Consider the following 15,260-nt stretch of genomic DNA (forward strand, 5'->3'; position numbering starts at 1 on the left):
ACAGATCCTTCTATCTTTGACGGCCTCTAACATGCCTGGAAATAGCGGGCCGTCACAAGGAAGTCATCTCAATCGAGCCAAAAAAGTGCCCGATTGAGATATGGTCGCACAGACATATTAGAAGTGCATAAAAATTAAGCCCGTCACGGATGACACCTATCAGTGACGAGCCGTAGTTTAGGCCCGATTGAGATAACATTCCATATCTCAAACGGACCTGAAGTTGGGGCCCGTCACAGATGACCATCATCCGTGACGGACACCAACTTTAGGCCCGATTGAGATAACATTCCATATCTCAAACGGGCCTTAAGTTGGGGCCCGTCATAGATGATCATCATCCGTGATGTGCACCAACTTGAGGCCCGTCACAGATGACTCATCAGTGACGGGCTATATACTAATCCTCGGTTGACATGACTTAATCTCTATCGGGCATTAACTAAAGCCCATCACCGATGAGTATTTTTCCATTTTTCATATGAAATGTTTATATTTGTAAGTTGAACTATAGCAAAATAATTAACTTGCAGTATAATAATTCAATTTATGAGTCAAAATAATTTTACGCGTAGTAAATGATATCAAATGGAAAAGTCATCAACAACAAAGTTGTATAACTTATCAAGATCTATAACTTTTATTTTGGTCATTTTTCTATATAACAATTTAAGAACAGTTTGAATTTGAATTTGAAAATATGACAACTTCAAACAACATTTTCAAATACTAAATGATTTCAACTAAAAAAGTTATCAACAACAAAGTTGAAAAACTCATCAAGACCTATAACTTTTATTTTGGTCATTTTTCTATATAACATTTTTTGAACCGTTTGAATTTGAATTTAAAAATATGACAACTTCAAACAACATTTTCAAACACTAAATGATTTCAACTGAAAAAGTTATCAACAACAAAGTTGAATAACTCATCAAGATCTAAAACTTTTATTTTGGTCATTTCTTCATCTGATAAAGTGATAGTAACATTGTTCACAAAATTGACATATCTCTTATCTGGTTTTATAAACTATAAAACATATATGTAAAATTTGTGAACAATGTTACTAACATTTTATCAGATGAAGAAATGACCAAAATAAAAGTTTTAGATCTTGATGAGTTATTCAACTTTGTTGTTGATAACCTTTTCAGTTGAAATCATTTAGTATTTGAAAATGTTGTTTGAAGTTGTCATATTTTCAAATTCAAATTCAAACGGTTCAAAAAATGTTATATAGAAAAATGACCAAAAATAAAAGTTATAGATCTTGATGAGTTATACAACTTTGTTATTGATGACTTTTTCAGTTAAAGTCGTTCACTAACAAAAAATTCTATTTGAATTTCTCAAACTTTGAATTTCAAATTGTTTAAATAGAGTCAGATGGAGAAGAGACCAAAATAAAAATTTTGCATCTCAATGAGCTCTACAACTTTGGTTTTGGTGACTTTTTCATTTGAAATCATTTATTAACCCTAATTTTTGTTCGAAGTTGTCAAATTTTGAAAATTCAAAATTTAAATTGTTCAAATGAACTTATTTATAGAAAGGACCGATACAATAGTTGTAGATCTCGGTGAGTTATACAATTTTGTTGTTTAGGATTTTTGATGATTGTGTATGTGAATGAATGTATATGAATGAGAGATGTTGGGGTGTGACATCCTGGCCAAGGGCTTAATAGGATTAATAGAATACTCACATCAATAAGTTACAACTACTCTTTCGGATGCCGATCTCCAAAGAACTTTGATTTGATGTTAAGCGTGCTTGGCTTGTAGCAATTTCGGGATAGGTGACCAATCGGGAAGCTCATCCCAGGTGCACACGAGTAAGGACAAAAAAGACTGGCGTGAGAGGTTGGACGGCATTCCTAAAAATAATTTTTTTTTTGGGATTATACTCATCTGTGACGGGCATTAACTTAGGCCCGATTGAGATGACTCATCTGTGACAGGCTATAGTTAATGTCCGTCACAGATAAGGGTCATCTGTGACGGGCTGTAGTTTAGGCCCGATTGAGATAGGTCATCCGTGACGGGCTATAGTTTGACTGATCGTCTGGGTTAAAGCTATCGGTGACGGGCTTTAATTATGGCCCGATTGATATAGGTTCATCTGTGACGGCCGTTTGCCCGATTGAGATAACTTTTCACATCAATGACTTCTAGCCTATGACGGACGCCATGCCCGATTGAGATGGGGGTTGCCGCCCGATTGAGATGATGGTATCCGTTCTAGTGTTAGATACGCAAAATTTGGCTGATCATTTCCACGAACATGATCTTATTTACCATTCAAAATTTGGTTAATCATTTCTCATGTAACAGGAGTACATTCACTAGTAATTTGCCCGTGCTAATGTTTTGGTGATATTTTATAGTACAATAGTGATAAATAGAAAAATCCCACCGGATGTTTTTGTTGTTCTATTTTCTTTCGAAGAGCAAAACGACATATTAATTTGCATTCAAGAAATTAACATATAAGCCCAAAAATAGTTTAATATAAACGCATTATTTAATCTGTAATACTCCTTCTAATTAATCCTTCTAATTAATCTTGTTCACATGGCTCAGATATTGTTAGTAGGAGCAACACCGTCATTCTTTTTGAAGATCGGGAAATCTATATTTTGGGTCAGTGGCGGCACCGATCTGGGCGAGGGTGCTATGCCCTGCCCTGAGGGGCGAACTCGGCGGCGGACAGGACGGGGGCGCAGCCACGACGATGTGGGGAGGAAGGCGTGCAAAGGAAAGAGGGTGGAGCGGCGTCAACGCGATGCGTAGCGGTGGTGCTGGTCAGCAGCGGCCGCGGATGATGTGGAAGTCGGCGCCGTGCGGGGATCTAGTGGCGGTAGCGGTGGAGCAGCGTCAGCGCGATGCGTAATGGCCTAATGGGGATGCTGGTGTGTGCGGCGATGCGTGGGGATGGGAATGGGGCAGGTGCGTGAGGGAGAGGCGCGATCGGGTGGAGGAGGCGCGGATGCCGTCAAATGCAACTCATCAGATTATTTTCGATCGTTGGATGTGTCACATGATGAATGAGTAAAACCACTTGTTTAACTATAGGGTAGAGATGTAACAGGAGTACATTCTTTAGTTCTTAATGACAACAGACAAAACTACAAGTACATTCAGTCATGAGGTTTACTATACTCAGTTCTCTTGAATTGATAATCACTAACCAATTCTCTTGGAAGTTTCCAGTACATATGTGCCATGAAAATTCTTGATGGCTTATCTCTAGAACTAGAAGAATTCAGTTTGTTACTCCGGAGGCAGTATGTTAGTTCAGAAGAGTTCAGCTAACAATCTGTCATACTCCTGATGGACCAGATTGTTCTGATGCTAAGTACTCCAGAAGATGTACTGATACTTGTGTTGATATTGTAATTCAATTTGTAATGCCATTCAGAACAAAATACGGTGCTATATATATATTAAATTTATTTTTTAAACTTCTCTGCCATCAAATCTTGAGGTTGATAAAGTCATCATAAACAAATATTAGTTGTAAGAGTAAAGTGCATTGGCGGTCCTTAGTCTTGTAGGGTTGTGTCATATAGGTCCTTAAACTCTCAAAATGCATATCCGGGTCCCAGAACTTGTCAAAGTGTATCATCTAGGTCCTAAATCGACACATCCCCTCTAGGATCCTACGTGGCGCTGATGTGACATGCCACATGGATGTGACGTGTCATTTTATTTTTTCTTCTTCTTTTATTTTTCCTTTTCTTTTCCGTTTTCTTCTCATTCTTCTTTTTTTCCTTTCTTCTCCTCGGGTCACAGAGAAAGAAGAATAAAGGGGAAAAGAGAAGGAAAAAAAGAAAAAGAAAAAATTTAAATGGGTCCCATTTGTCAATCAAATTAATGCCATGTCATGTCCGCGTGGCGGGTCACAGAGAAAGAAGAATAAAGGGGAAAAGAGAAGGAAAAAAAAAGAAAAAGGAAAAAATTTAAATGGGTCCCATTTGTCAGTCAAATTAATGCCATGTCATGTCCGCGTGGCGGGTCACAGAGAAAGAAGAATAAAGGGGGAAAAGAGAAGGAAAAAAAGAAAAAGGAAAAAAAATTAAATGGGTCCTATTTGTCAGTCAAATTAATGCCATGTCATGTCCGCGTGGCATGCCACATCAACACCACGTAGGATCCTGAAGAGATTGTGACGATTTGGGACCTAAATGACACACTATGACAAGTTTTGGGACTTGGATATGCATTTTGAGAGTTTAGGGAGACTTGGATATGCATTTTGAGAGTTTAGGGAACTAGATGACACACCTCTAACCGCCCGTATGCTTTACTCTAGTTGTAAATATGAGCACCCATGATAAATCCAAAACTTAAATCCTGTGGGTAGGTTAAATAAAAAACTAACTAGTTGAGGTACTCTTACCTCGCCCTATTTGTAGTTTATTGTGTGTACGAAGGTCGGTAAACAAACATAAAAAACATAGATCCTTGAACAGCAACATTATCAAACTTGCATGCATGGAGAATTGGAAATACCTCTAGTATATCGCTGCATGAATGACTTAACTGAAGGCTAAAATACAAAAGACGCAAATACAAAAGGTGCTCCAGAAAAGAAAGCCATGCGCACATTAACTCTCTTGGTAGCCTGAAAAATCTGGAATAAAAGAAACCGTAGAACCTTTCAAGAAAAGAGCTATTGATCATAGGTAGCCTTCTGGCTAAAATCAAACAGAATACCAAATCATGGTACTTGGAAGGCACGAGAGATCTCGGTAGTTGGCTTTCTTTTTAATTGCTCGTACCGAAGGTCCTTAGCCTTGATATTTTTTTCTTTCTCACCTTTAAAGTTTACTTCTTCTATATTTAATGAAATTGACAGCTTACTGATTCGTTTAAAAAAAAACTGAAGGCTAAAATAAGTCTCTAACTGTGCATAGCTCTCAAACAGACTCGCTATTCCTTAATCGGCTGAAAAACTGCAAAAGGGGAAAAAAAGAAGTCGATATTACTGATCGTTCGGTCAATGTGGTCCCAGATTTTCTGTGAACATCCAGCCCAGCCACGATACAGTTATCTGGCCCAAGTAAAATGCGCCGGCCTGATAGAGCCTAGAAGGCCCACGGCCAAATATTTTCCACTAAAAAAGGGATTTGGTTTGATCGACCAAATCCTATATATCTATATGGTAGATCCCCACTACGGCGGATTCCACGACACGGCAGGATTAAGGTTTCCATCAACGATATATTTACAAACGAAAAATAATCTGTGAATAAAATTTTAGAGTAAAATCTATCACCGGTCATTAAACTTGTATCGTTGTGTCATCCCGGTCGCTAAACTCGCAAATCGACCGTTTAGGTTCGACTGTGTCATCCCGGTCCCTAAACTTACAGATCACTCATTTAGGTCCTCCAACTTATTCAGTTGTGTCACTCCGGTCCCTAAACTTGGATTTAAATATCATCTGGGTCAAATAGGACGGTCTAAAGACTTTATATTTAAAAGTAATTCATAATTTTTTCATGTGAACTCTAATGAAGACAAACTTTATATTAAACTTGTAGCCCTCGACGCGATCTATAACTTTGTAGTTGAATTTTTTTTATTTTAAGTCAATTTTGTCCCAAAATGTAATTTTAAAATTAAAATTACAAAATCTATAAACATGCAACAATATTTTGGGACCCTAAACAGTTTTAATTCAAAAACTTTTCAACTACAAAGTTGTAGGTCACGTCGAGGGCTATAATTTTGATATAAAGTTTATCTTCATTAGAGTTCACATGAAAAAGTTATGAATTATTTTTTGATATAAAGTTTTTAGACCGTCCTGTTTAGGGACCGGGGTGACACAACTGAACAAGTTGGAGGACCTAAACGAGTGATCTACAAGTTTAGAGATCGGGATGATATAATCGAACAAGTTTGAGGATCTGAATGGTCGATTTGCGAGTTTAGAGACCGGGATGACACATCGGTAAAAGTTAAGGGACCAGTGATGGACTTTACTCAAATTTTTATTTACATGTTCTTAACGATCTAAAAGCAAAGGCTGAAAAATAAATTTTCATAAAAAAAAAATCCTAAAATCAACTCCAGATTTAAAGTTAAAAATTTAAATTTTGTCTAATAAGCATAAGTAAGCGAAAAGATAACACCGTAAAATTGCTTTGGTGTTAAGGTGAACCATGGGCCAGGCCAACCATGTATAGGCACGTAGCATCGAAGGAAAAATTACACCAAAGGGGCGAAGGTCCCTGAACTTGTCATCGAGTTTAAAAAACGTCAGCAAACGCAAAACTAGATATCCGGGATCCATTAACTAATCAAAACCGGTCACAATAGTTTCTTCAGTGATTTTGACTCCGGTTTTAGCCTACGTGGCAGCTGAGTCAGCGTGGAACCCACGTGGACCCCACACGTCAGCGTGCCACGTCAACTCTCTTTCCCCTCTTCCCTCCCTTCCTCCTTTCTTTCTATCTCTCGCAGGCCAACCGACGAGTAGGGAGCAGACTAGGGCTATCAAAAAAGCTCAAGGCTCGCGAGCTGCTCGAGCTTGGCTCGTCCTAGGCTCGATTCGGGCTCGGCTCGAGCTCCAGACGAGCCAAGCCCGAGCCTCTCCGTAAGTTCGTGAGTTTTGTCGAGCCGAGCTCGAGCTTCCAACGAGCCCAGTAATATATAACTTTTGTTGTTATTTAATAAATTAGGAGATCAAATATGTTATTTGTATATCTTATATGACATCATATATTTATTTTATTTTTTTTCTCTTCTATTAATATGATTTACTTGAAATTAATTATTTTTTAAAGATTATATTTGAAATATATATTGTTTTACTTAAAAATCGAGCTCGATAGTCGAGCACGAGCCGAGCCTGTCGGAAAGCTCGAATATTTTATAGGCTCGGCTCGAGCTTATCGAGCTCAAGCCTAGGCAGACGAGCTCGCTCGAGCTCGGCTCGTTGATAGCCCTAGAGCAGACTGACGGGGCGTGGCGGGAGAGGAGGTCCGGCGGCCGGTGACGCGGACGTCTTTCCCCTTTCTTTTCTCTCTTCTTCGTTTCATTCTCTTTGCCGCGGGGGAGTAGCAACGGACAGCGGCGAGCGGGGCTGAGCGGCGGCCGGCGGAGCGGAGCAGAGGCGGCGTGTGAGAGCGCGGCGATGCCACCATCGTGCCACATAGCGCATTCCATTTTATTGCAGCAGCAACAGCAAAGCGGCAGCTAATCTCGCCGGAAAAAAAAAAACCAAAGCTGGAGGCGATGCGGGAGCTGTCGTGCTTCGGCAACAGCTCGGTCGGCATCGCCGCGGCGGTCTGGCCGCGGCGGCGCGCTGGATCGCTCGCTGTAGGCGGCAACCACGGCGGTGTACGGTGCCTCGCTGCACTCCGGGAAGGAGCTCCTCATCCGGGTCACGTGGACGCGTAGCGCTGCGCCGGAGCCACCGGCCTTGCCGTCGCCTTCGACGACGCGCTCTTGCCGTCGTCGAGGCGCGCCTACCATGTGCTGCACAAGAAGCGCGGGAGCAGGTCCCTCGCCACCGCCGCCGACACGGCCGTGGGCGTCCACTAGGACACCGCCGAGGCCACGTACGCGTCGGATTCGTCGTCCCCTGAGCCCACCGGCGACTACTACCTCGCCGTCGTCGCCGACGCCGAGCTCGCGAGCTGCTCCTTGGCGAGAGGTGGCTTCTTCCTACATGTGCAATGTGTTACTAACAAAACAGTTCAGCTTCTGTAATTCGAGTTGGTGATTTTATTACAGTGTAAATCATGGTGTACATGAAAGATATAAGTATGTCTCCAGCCTGACATTGTATGAACAATTGAACATGGGTACATACATGCTTATGTGAGTGTTTTCTGGTTATCTGAATCGCAATCAAATGGCATAGATAGATACCGAACATGGTTACATGGAAAAAATGATGCTTACATTGCCTCCATATAGCTTCATTCAGATCAAGCAGAAACGCTTGCATTCTCTGCCACGATGCTGTCAAGTAATGACTCGCATGCGTCTTCCAGCAGATCCAACACCTGAAAAACATTGTGCAACGATAGCTGTCCCATCCCTCCCCGCTGCCTGCCTTCTCGCCGCCGCCTGCACTACGACGCTCGGCCGACAGACTGGTTAGTGGGGATGGCGGCGAGGGACGGCGCAGCGCTGAAGCCGGTGCTGAGCGGGTTGTCAATGAAGCCGGTTCCGAGCGGCGAGCGACTCCGAGAGGCGCACACCACCGCCGAGCGCGCCCTCGCCGCCGCTGAGGCGGAGGGCGATGACCCCGCGGCGATCGATGGCAACCTCGTCCTCGCTTTCCTCGCCACTCGAGACGGGGACTTTGACGACGCGAGACAGCCTCGCATCTGCCTCCGCGCCCAACGCCGCGGTGCCCACCCGCGCGGGGCGCTTCGCCGATGGCGGCGACGCAGCGTCGCCGACGCCATTCGCGGCCGGCCACCGCCGCCGCCTCGCCCGGTGGCCTGCTCCCCAGCCGCCGGCCGGCTTGCCCAAAGAAGAGAAGAGAAGAGTGAGAGAGAGAGGAGAATAGAGAGGAGGGGAAAGAGGGGGAGACTTTCACGACCACGCTGACATGTAGGGTTTATGTGGGTCTCATGCTGACTAAGCTGTCACGTAGGTTAAAATCAGGGTCAAAACCACCAAAGGACCTATTGTGACTGGTTTTGATTAGTTAAGAGACTCCGGATATCTGGTGTTGCGGTTGGGGTCGTTTTTTAATTCGGTGACAAGTTGAGGGACCTTCGGTGTACTTTTTGCTAGCATCGAAACTCCACTTTGCTCCTCTGCACCTCCCAGATCCCAGCACCTCATCTTTCATAACCTCCAATCTTGCAAATTATAATTTCCTCTCCGTATGTATGGTTCAGTTCATAGAAGAATCATAGGTAGTGTCATTTTGCTCTTCTTTTCCAGTTCGCACAATATACGTCTATTAATCTCCTTTTTCTCAAGTCGTATTCAGTAAAATAGACATAGACATCTTCCCTATTTAATTAGGTTGTGAATCCTATATACTTATCTGTTAAACCTATATAATTGATCCACTTTATGTAGTTATTACTATTTTGCTTTGCTGTGGTTGTTTTACGTCACCTAAAATATTTTCCACCGTTTGATTGTTTGATTAGAAACTTTGCAGGGATAATTTCATCTGTTCTCCTGGAAAAAAAAGTGTGCAGCAGTACATATTGAGGTAAAATCAATGTTTCGTAATGGACTAATGGTTTCATTCGTTGAAAGTCGCTTCCTTTTGCTAAAAAAAATCAAACATATATGATTTGCTCTTTGTTCGATATATAAAAAGTTTATGTTCCCTATTTTTTACAGTTTGCAGCTATTAATTTGTGCCTGTTTCTAGGGCATTTAGCAATGTAACATCCTCTAGACACCAGCTTGCTACAGCCCAGTACGTTATTGCTACACTGACCAAGTTATCTCTAGCTGCTGTACGGATCGAGACTTAAGTTAACAATTTTAGAAATATATCGGTGATCCGCATGTTTCAGCAAATAAAACCTGATAAGCACTTGCTGAACATCTTTATATTCCCTCCTAAGTTTTTTTCAGTTCACAGTTGCTTAGTTCCCTGTCTCACGTATATTTATAGACAACGTTCCGCATCAAACGTGCGGTGTATCATCTAGTATATACATGTATTTCAAAGTTCTCAAATATTTTATTAGACCTCATGTTTCAAAAATGTATCCTCTCGTTTGTACGATTTTGTATGAGCTTTTTTGGTCTTCAAGCTCTAAAACCAATTTACGAATTTACTCTCTCGCAAAAATAAAAATAAAAAACGAATTTACTCAAATTCAAAAAATACATTTAGTTCATTTAACTTTTTGCCACTCTTAAGATGTGTCAATTAATTATTTGCAACTCGTTGTCTACAACATGTGAATCCAGTGACAAATTTTTTATTGGGTCCAGTGGCAAATCTTTTATCACCACTTGTAAGAGTGGCAAATAGTTAATTATTCCCTCCTTGAGCTCCCTTCAAGCTGCCGCCACACGCAGTAACATCGTCTCGATGGAGATCCCCGGCCCGATCCCCAGCATCACGCCTAGCCCTCCCGACGGCATGTCGCCCCGTCGTCGGAGCTCGTCGAGGACGAAGATAATCGACGCGCCAGACATGTTCCCGTACTCGCTCAGGACATGCCGGGATGCATCCAGCTTCCCCGGCGCCAGCGCGAGCCGGTCCTCCACGACGTCCAGGATCTTCCTCCCGCCGGGGTGCACCGCCCAGAAGAGGTCGTTCCAGCCGCCATGGGCGACATGCTTGCCGACTCCCTCGGCCAAGCACTGCTCGATGTTGTCGCGCACCATCGCCGGGAGCTCGAACGAAGGGCGGAACACCAAGCCGGACGCGTTGAGCTGCCCTTCGGCGCCGCCCTCGCTTTCGGGCAGCACCGTCTGCGCGGCGGACACCATCTAGAACACCTGGCGCTCATCCCCGCCAGCGCCGACGATGACGGCGCCCGCGCCATCGCCGAACAGCGCCTGCCCGACGATCGTGTCGACATGCCCCTCCTGGGGCGCGCGGAACAGGGTGAGGCTGAGCTCGGCGCTGACGACGAGCACGCGCGCGCCGGGGTTGTTCTCGGCGAGGTCCTTTGCGACGCGGAGCACGGCGGCGGCTGCGGAGCACCCGTGGAAGTACATCGACGTGCGCTGCACTGAACGGCGGAGGCCGAGGAGGGACGCAAGCCGGAGGTCACCTCCGGGCATGCGCATGCCGGAGTAGGTGGGTGACGTCACTCGCCGGGCGGCCCCACTCGGTGATCGCACTCGCCGCGGCCTCCGCGGCGAGCTCTGGCACGACGGTCGCTAGTATGTCCTGGCGCGTCTCGAGCGACGGCTGGTCGCGCACGGCGAGCTCTGGGTGGTCGCGGAACGTGTCATCGGTGTGGTGGAAGTGCCGCTTCTTGATGCCACTCCTGTGACCTGATAATGTTTTACAAAGGATAATTTACCATGGTATCTTTATTAGATACTGGATATATTAAGGTACCATAAATTTAAGTGTAAAATTTAGGTGCATTATCGAGGATTGTAAAATTTCTCTTCCACAAAATTCTTGCGCAACAGTTCTGTCAAGTTTCATGCAAACATTTCGAAATCTGAAAGCAATTTTTTTTCTCTTCTCTATCTATCTATTATATACTAAAAGTTCATTAAACTTCCTATAAACGCTCTCAAGCCACCACGTGGTCTCCTATAAACGCTCCTAAGTCGCAATATGGCGTTCTAATAAATTAGAGAAATTCCTAGAAATTCTAAGAAAAAAGTGAAACATCTGTCCATCCGTTTTCACTTAAATTGGTGGACCCATTATTTCAAGCCGTCAGATTATTAAAAAAAAAATCTTTCCACATCCACATCCCTCCTCCCACACATAACCCTCTCTCCCCCTTTGTACATACCCTGTCATCGTACCGTGTCAAAAAAAAAAATCTAAAATCTTCAGATACGTACGTGCAGCCCACATATATCTCCTTTTCTCTCAACACCCTATTGGTCTATTTTATAGCAAGCAATTCAACATAAACATGGTGAGTTAAATGGTCACAATTTAATTTAGATTGGGAGTAACTGATAACTTAAGATCAATACAAATCCAAAATATTCTGAAAAAAATAAAAGTTAAACATTGAACCATTGATTTACGCATATACAGGTGAACTATTATTTTCAATCATTAGATTAGATCGTACTAAAGTAATTAATTTCTCTCTCCTAATCTCATACGTATTTGCAAGAGAGAAAAATAAATATATACTATTCTCCCGGAGAAAACATACGTATGTTTATATGCATGTACAGGAGACTATTATTTGCAAAAAAAAAAACATGCATATGTACGTACATAAAAAAATATATTAACCATGTCCTTCTAACCCTTAAATTAGAAAGTTTATACATGATCAGTCTACCCTCTGCTGTGGCTCCTTTCGATCTCTCCAGTTTATTTCCTAGGGTCATTGTTGACTAGGCTATATCTTATATCTTATATCTTATATTTGTGACAGTTAATTTATTATTAGGAGCCGACGTATCCGAGATCGTTGATATGCTTACCCAATCCAAAATGAAAATATTGGTTAAAGGGTAGTCTAAAATAAAACATTCATAATAAAATATGACCCAAAGTAAAATTTGTGACATATATATAGCAAATTCTGATTAAAAAGTTATCATACGAAACAATATTCTAGCCAATTTTTATATCTTTCTTATCCAAATAATCTCAACAATTACTCCATGCTTTTTAATAACTGATAGTGGATATTATATTCATTTACAACCCACTTTTTCTATAGAAAATTTATAAATATGTTAACTATCTTTTGAATAAAAAATATTACATGGAACCACATTCTATCACTTTTCACATTATTATACATAGCATTAACAATTAGCACAAATAAACTTGATAACATATATTGTTCCATCATATATTACCCCACGAAGATGAATTAGATCAATAATACAAAGAAAAGAAAAATATCAAAACTCATATTACCTCATATGTTCATGAATTATTACTACTCAAGCAAATATTTTTCCACGTGTTTCTCACCACTGAAGCTATTAGATTATTTGAAGTAGTATCGAATGATCAACTCTGCTTATTTTCAGAAGAGAAAATTATATCTGTACCACTAAAATTTAGTAGACCAATTAACACCATAAACAAGTGTCAACTCTATTCCATAAATGGACTCAAAACCTTAAAAAAAATGTATCACTTTCATCTCATCTATGTGTCATTCCCTGAAGGGCACCAAGCATTGATAATATAGTTTGCTATGCTACTATACGTATGGCGGGGGTATGCATATGACTATGTTGAGGTGACCCCAGTGAGAGGCTACTATTCGCAATAAAGTTCAAATGGCTTACTTACCGATGTGATTCTTTAGCTGATAGTGAATTAGGTATTAAAATTGTGCTCCACACTGATCTCGAGGAGAACAACTATATCGATACTGGACACATGTTTCAAAGCATAAGAGAAGAAAGCCTTGGTGGCTACAGTCGGCTTCACCCATTAGAGGGGCATTTAGATCAAATTTAATGGTTTTATCCCATGAAATGGTAGGAGTAATATTTCAAAATATTTATGCATATATTTAAACACAAGTGAGACATGAACAATTTGGTATGAAGTAGAGATGATCTTTTTGTTGTGTCTAGACATTTATTTTTATATAATTATAAGGTGATCTATGGTCCTTATAATTAATTAATATGGTGAGATAGGATTTCTTTAGCATTATTTTTATAAATAATAAATAAGCGTTTCTTATAATTAATATGGTGAAGTATGACTTCTTTTACCAATCTTTTATAAATAAGTTGCCCGCGCATTTGCGCGGGCTTCCTTCCTAGTTATTATAAAACCAAAACCATAGTTGTCCTCCTGCCTCCCCCTCATGTTACGTGCATAACCACCCATTCTGGAGAAAACCGTGGAAAAAAAATCAAAGGGTTGGTTAAAAACAAAACAAGAAAAAAATGGTTAAAAAAATAACCGGTTAAATTCCATCATTGTCTATGGTTGTATATATGTCGCACATCCTTACATCATTGTCTATGGGTGTAATACGGACATTTAACTATTTGTCATTTTTAAGATGTGGCAATTAAGAATTTGCCACTCGCTCTCTATGACATGTGGCCCTCATGTGATTATGACATGTGAATGCAGTGACAAATAATTTATCATCACTCGTAAAAGTGGCGAATAGTTAATTATTCCGGTGTAATACACGGGTATAGTACTAGTATAACAAAAAATTCAAAGCAAAATTCCATAAACTCAAATTATTTTTTTTTGGGAAAAACTCAAATTTAAATTAATCAAGAAAAAAAATCAAAGGGTTGGTTAAAAACAAAATCTGGTTAAAACAAAACGGTTATATTAGATGCCAGAGCAGTTAGCTAGGCCTATGCAGCCCATCCCTATATGAACCCGTTGCAACGCACCGAGTACTTAGTAATTAGAAATTCACATATTTTCTTCATCTTGTCTTTGAGGTTGGTGAGGTGGTCGCTGTTGGTGACGCAGAAGTACCAGTCGGTGTACTCCTCCTGCGACAGGGAGTTGGGCGGGTTCGCGGTGCCGATGACGAGCATCGCCGCACGCCGCGGCTGCACGGCGGCCGCATGCGGCTTCGTCCCCGCGGTTGTCGAGCAGCAGATTCGGCTGGCAAAGGCATGGCAAATTTGCAAAGATTTTAGAGAGGATAAAACGATCCCCTTTTATATTTTTTCTCCATATCTATACTTTATAAATGAAGAAGAAAATTACATGCAAATTAAATAAAAATCTTGAATGAAATTTTGTAAATTTTATGAATTATAATTTTATTTCATGTAACTTTGTAGTTTAGTACCTTTCGTCTAAGGAAGATGGTTCTTTATTTAAATGAATAATAGGAGAGTGATGAGAACCATTTGATTGCCATCAAAAGGATGAAAATTAAGGTGACTGGCATTTTTGGAAATGACAGTCCAAATCAAAGTTACTAAATTTATTTATTTACTTGATGAAGCTCTGCGTGCTACTGCTGGAATATTGTATGATATGCAGATAGAAACAAATTGTAAGACGAATTTGTTCTGTTGCCGCGAATGACCTAGCAAAACGTAGAAATAGAAATATTTTTCCATTTTCAAAGAAACAATATGTTTTCGTGGCTTCAGTTTCTGCATCAATGTGCATAAATATACTGACCGACTACATTTGTGCATCAATTTGTAAGCTAATTTTACTTTTTTTAAGAGGTTTTTTTTACCCGACCTCTATGTCCAATCGGATATAGCAGCCTTTTAAATTGAAAACTTAGCACTTGAAATAATCCAATCTGAAATTCGCTCCTATAAAAATTTGAACTCAGATCTTTAAGATGCTACTTAAGTCGCTACAACAAATCTGGGCTTCTGTGACGATTACCTGATGATAGAACACATATCTGTCATAAACAGAGGCAGTTTATGACGACCGTTCACAGTATGACGAATGTTTATGACCAAACAGTGTATCTGTCATAATCATCGTCACAGTATACTCTGCATGGGCTCTGTGACGATAGCACGATGACAATAGTGGATCGTCATAAAATATAGAACTATTATAATTTTTTTTAAAACAAAAAAAATCTTATTATACTACATTGCTACTAGACCACAAATCGTTTGTCCTAGGTTAACTCTTCTTGTCTACATCAATTCTAGTCTCTC

General features: G+C 41.0%; 1 pseudogene; it reads right to left on the bottom strand.

Annotated features, from left to right (window-relative positions):
* Positions 1-10,007: 10,007 nt before the first annotated feature.
* LOC107277879 (bisdemethoxycurcumin synthase-like) lies at positions 10,008-14,990 on the bottom strand (annotated as a pseudogene).
* Positions 14,991-15,260: the final 270 nt, after the last annotated feature.

The sequence above is a fragment of the Oryza sativa genome, chromosome 11 (genome assembly GCF_034140825.1).
Source record: "Oryza sativa Japonica Group chromosome 11, ASM3414082v1".
In the NCBI taxonomy this organism is placed as follows: domain Eukaryota; kingdom Viridiplantae; phylum Streptophyta; class Magnoliopsida; order Poales; family Poaceae; genus Oryza; species Oryza sativa.